Genomic DNA, 5,871 nt, shown 5'->3' with positions numbered 1-5,871 from the left:
TATCATGTTGGAATTTATTGTTATTCTGGCAAAATTGACAAGCGTTTGTGATTCTGAAAGGTTAATGCCCTCTGCATTTGTAATCCTAGCTGTGAATAAGAAAGCTAATTGAATGGAGACACTTTCTGGATAATATTGCACAGCAGAGAAGCTGCTGCCTTCTTAATCTGTTACCTAGGAGGAATTGACATCAGCATTTGGAATAGTAGTTTTCTGAATGGTAGAGTTTTTTACTTTAAGCATGTGCATGGTACAAGTTTGTTTGTTTGTGTGAAGTGTGCCTGTATTGTTGGTGAATTTGGTTCTAAGAATATGAGAGACAAAAAGTTGTCATGAGCTTTGCAATCAGCATAATTTGTCACCATAATTTTACACATGACATTCAGCTCCTAAACTTTTCAGTTGCAACAGTGTGTTGAAGAGTGACTAAGAGCCTGATCATTGCAGATGCCTTGCAGTTGGAAGGTATCAGCTGGCTTTCTACAGCAACTGTACTCAGAAAACTGCATTAGCACCGAGATGAAGGTCACCTGCTTCTGCAAGTGCACCTTGCTGTACTACAGTCATTTCAAAGAAATGACTAATGGTTCTGAGATGATCAGAAGAAACTGGATTATTATATAAACTACCTATAATTTTTATAGGGTTGAGAATGCCTTTGAAATCTCGACAAATAGTGAAGGAGGCTGGTTAATGTCATTGGAGTTAAGTGACAAGTATGACAGAACTAGTTAACCAAAGAGTGATGCTTGGTAACTACTACTGAAGAGTCTATGGTTCTTATATGCTTGAAATAGTGTGATAACCTATATATCATAAAGATCATGTTACTATACCTGTTCAATTAAGAATGTGACTATAGCCACTTCGCATTGCTTACGCTATCTGCTTCCCGCCTTTCTTATGGATGATACTACAAAAGATGTGGTAAATGCAAAAAGGCTTAAAAATTAAGCTCTCCACAACTGGCCAGTGGTGTAATGAACATCAGGTGTATTTTGTTTCTTGATAAGCAACACATAATGGCACTGCCTGTAAGGGCTGCGTGTGCTCTGAAGGACATTCTTAAATGTTCTGGCACATGGGCCCATCCGTTCAACAAACCCACTGTACAGTTACATATGTCTTTATTCTTTGAATTGTTTATTTCTCACCCAGCATTATCCAATGCTTTATAGCATTTGACTTCGATTACAGCCATGATCATACAGAACTGAACATACTAGTTTTTCTTTGTTTAAAGACAGTTACTGCTATTTAAAAGAAACTGTGTAATTATTCCCCGAGTTCATTCCATACTCCACAGATCATTTGCAGAGTTTCTATCGAAATGTAAATCTTGAGATACAGGCTAGTTACGCATGATTTATTTTTGTGGATTATTACAGGCTGCCCATCTTGAGACTTACCGTCTTGATTGTCACATGACTGCCAGCAATTACAGCAGTGCCTCACTCAGAATGCCATGTGTCTGTGGCACCCGTGAGCTCCATTGTGTTTAGGACATTAAAGGCATGGATGGTGTTTTTGTAAGAAGGTTACAGAGGTCCATTATTTGAAAAGTGAAATAAAATCAAAAAATTCTCAAGAACATATGGTTGTACAATACTCATTACAGTGCTGTGAAGTTGATGCAGCTGGCAACATTGCTTGGGAAATTGTTGCTGGAATTTGAAAGGAGATATAGAGATTGAAATATGTATGGACTTCATTGCAACTGAAATCAGACTTCCTAGCATACAGCTTGACAGAAAATGAAACGTGGGTTTTTGGCACTGTTTAAAGATATTGTGTGTGTGTTTGAGGGGGGGGGGGGGGGGGTGACAGCTGTATTCTGTGAACAATGCAAAATTATCAATGTTCTCTCTCCCCCCATTTGTCTTAGAAATGTCAAGGGCAATAATACCCATCATAATAAATCATCCATATCTTGCATTGTGATTTTTAGCTATTCCACAAATTATACACAGTGCTCTAAAGAAAAGGATGAGCAAAAAATCAAATTCCCACAGCATCACATAATCATGGCAATTTTCACAAAGTCTCTCTGTCAAAATGACGGAGAGTAAAATCACTCATTTTCTAAGCCTAGCCTGTGGTGATGGATTTTTCTAAACATACCCTATATCTACCAAATGATCCACTTTTATTTGTTTATACTAAAAATGCTGCAAGTAAGTTTGTTATCATTAAAGAAAGGTGAAACCGTATTAAATTTACACCAAGAAACAGTACCATGACATCTACATGGAATTTATAAGAATCTACATCACAATAACAGGACAGGCTATTGTTAACAAAATGTGGATATGGATTAAAAAGAGACTTCTTGGCGTTTATACACTGGTGTGCAAAACTTAAGGATGAAAGTAACTTAGGTATGATATGTCACTGCAAAAATAACATACCTCAATGATACTTCGACCATACATAGGAAGAATAACTAAAGTGTGGTACAGAAGGTAAGTGAAAGAAATAACACAGACACACAGAAGTGACAATTTTGTTCAAAGACAATAATTACACTCTAGTCACCCCAATTTATGATGGTCCTGTGGACATTACGAAAGGAGGGATATGATTCTCAACAGGGAGTGTGATCACCGGGGATGGCAATGCCTGCTGTGCAGTGTGCCCCCATGCTGACTACAAGCTTGGTAAGGATTTTTTGTGTAGTGGCAGTCCATTTCTTCCCCAGCCTGCTGGCAACTACGGGGTGGTCGTTGGTGCGTATGGATGTGCCGCAATGTATATCCCCAACAAATCCCACTCATGTTGAATGGGACTTATGTTGGGGGGAATGGGTGAGCCAGTCCATTTGCCGAGTATCCTCTTGTTCCAAGAGTTGCTTCACGTGCGATGTTCATGGTCGGCAACATTATCCACAAACAAAGTCTGGCCAAATGCACCCTTGGAAAGATGCACATGGGGAACTCTAGTACATTGTCACAATGTTAAGTGAGAGTACAGAGTTCAAAGATTTGGAGGTCAGTCTGTCCATGCAACATTATGCCTCTCCACAACATAACACCATGAGCACCAAAACAATCAGGTTCAATAATGTTCCTAGATTCATATCATGTTCCCACCTCTCACCATGTGGGGGGGGGGGGGGGGGGGAGGAAGGGGGGTGCACTCAGCATTTTCTAACATGATCATTTTGGTGGTCCAGGTGTGGGAAAATGTTGCAAGGGCTCATTGACCTCCAAATATTTGAACATGGTACACTTACCAGACATTGTTATTGTGACACCATACTCCTTTCCTATGCACCTCTTTTCTGGGGTGCATTCAGCCCTGACTTCATTTTTATGGTTGACACTGTGCAACCACATCGAATAGCGCAGGTGGAGGAGCCCTTGGAATGAGAGGATTTACAGTGACTGCACTGCACGTTTCCCCAACTTTATTGAGCACATGTGGGATGTGTCAAAGATATCTGTTACAGCACGTCCACATCCACTGACGACAGGATGGAGGACGTTGCAGAACATGTCCACCTATGGTGATCACACATCCTATTAAGATCCATGTCCTGCCTTTTGTAGTTGGGCCTGTTTCATGTGAAATCACCCAGGTGTTTGTGAAAATTTGGTGTAAGAAAGTACAAAATGAAATATGGCTAAAATAATTTTTCAACTTGTTTTGATGGGGGATAGTTAAGCCAATTTGAAATGTGGGTCATTTTCACAAAGTGACATCGAGTAACAAGATGGCTTTTAATTTGTAACTGCTTTTTAATTTATTAATCAGTGTTATTTAATTTTGTTTCATGGTAAAGATAAAAGAATCAACTACAGTATAAAATTATTAAAAATGGGTAATCATGCATAGAAATTTTTACAAGTCTTAATGAAATTTCACCATCATCATTTTTGCTTCACATAATACCCATTAACATACTTTCAATATTAAAAAGAAACTGGAGGGTGTTTTTTTTCTTTCTTGCTAGATCTTGTACTATTTCAATAAAGCTGTAATGATTCTTGCTTCAAATGGCTAAACAACAATGAAAAAATCAGTCACTAACTCTTTCTTGTCTCCTCTTGCAGACTTTTTATAATACATCCTTGGCTAATTAGACTATATCCTTGGCTAATTAGACTATTAGTGTCAGTACAAACTTCAATCATCCAGTTCTTTTCTGCAAAACACACACACACACACACACACACACACACACACTTGATTCAGAAATCATCATGAAAAAAACAAATGTTTTATAGGTTTTGTGTTAGTGAGGTGTACCAAAAACTATTAATAGTAGGAAAGAGATCGATTTCATAAACATGACAAGTCTGAATCGAGCTAATACTCAAGTAATGAAGATAAGTAGCTTAAAAAATATTGACAGTGTAACATTTGTAGACACAGAAATTGCTGCGACCCTTTTAAAAAGTATGGGGAAAAAGTCTGGTAAATGTTTGAAAGTTGTTTCTTTAACCTAATCACAGCAGGGAAGCATAAATGTATTGCACTTATCCCAGGTATTAAGTTTTGTGTAATATGCCGTAAGGCAGTTTTACCTCCTACATTATATAGCTTTCAGCAGTGGATGAATGTGAAGTTCTGCATCTACATCAACTCTGCAAAACACATTTAAATGCCTGGCAGAAGGTTCATTGAAGCACCTTCACAACAATTTTCTATTATTCCAATCTTGAAGAGCGTGGAAAAAACAAACACCTGTATTTTTCTGTGTGAGCTCTAATTTCCCTTATTTTATTGTAATGATAATTTTTGTATTCAGAGAAGAAAGTTGGCAATTGAAATTTTGTGAGAAGATTCAGTCGCAAAGAAAAATGCTTTTGTTTTGATGATGCCCACCCCAATTCCTGTATCATGTCAGTGACACACTCTCCCCTATTTCTTGATAATACAAAACATGCTGCTCTTCTCTGATCTTTCTCGAAGTACTCTGTTAACCCTTCCCGGTAAGGATCCCATACCCTGCAGCAGTACTCCAAAATGGGTCAGACAAGTTTTGTGTAGGCAGTCTCTTTAGTAGATCAGTTGCATCTTCCAAGTGTTCTGCCAATAAAATGCAGTTTTAGGTCTGCTTTCCCCACAACATTTTCTGTGTTCTTTCCAATTAATTTGTTCATAATTGCAATTCCTAGACATGTGTTTGAATTTACGACTTTTAGATTTAATTGATTTATCGTGTAACCAAAGTTTAATGGATCCCTTTTAGCACTCATGTGGATGACCTCACACTTTTCATCATTTAGGGACAACTGCCAATTTTCACAACATACAGATATCTTTTCTAAGTCATTTTGCAATTTGTTTTGAACTTCTGATGACTTTACTATATGATAAATGACATCACCTGCAAATGACCTAAGATCACTGCTCAGATTGCCTCTTAAATCGTTTATATAGATAAGGAACAGCAGAGGCCCTATAACACTGCCTTGGAGAACATCAGAAACTTGGAAATTTGTAGTAAGCTTCTACGGGACCAAACTGCTGAGGTCATCGGTCCCTAGACTTACACACTAATTTATCTAACTTAAACTAACTTACGCTAAGGATGACACACACACACACCCATGCCCAAGGGAGGATTCGAACCTCCGACAGGGAGGGAGCCACGGGAAACATGACAAGGCGCCTCAGACCGCAAGGCTACCCCGTACGGCTAAGAGAACACCAGAAATCACTTCTGTTTTATTTGACTTTCCATCAATTACTGCAAACTGTGACCCCTGTGACAGGAAATCACGAAGTTGGGGCAAACTGCCAACACCCCCCCACTCATGGGGAAATGAAACAACATAGTGTAGTCAGGTGTCTTTCTTTCGAGAAAATGATTTACAAGTCTGTATTATGCAGGTTCTTAACAGTGCCGGAACTGGAACTTACAAG

Source organism: Schistocerca cancellata, chromosome 2 (genome assembly GCF_023864275.1).
Source record: "Schistocerca cancellata isolate TAMUIC-IGC-003103 chromosome 2, iqSchCanc2.1, whole genome shotgun sequence".
NCBI classification, from domain to species: Eukaryota; Metazoa; Arthropoda; class Insecta; order Orthoptera; family Acrididae; genus Schistocerca; species Schistocerca cancellata.
This window is presented reverse-complemented; position numbering follows the sequence as displayed.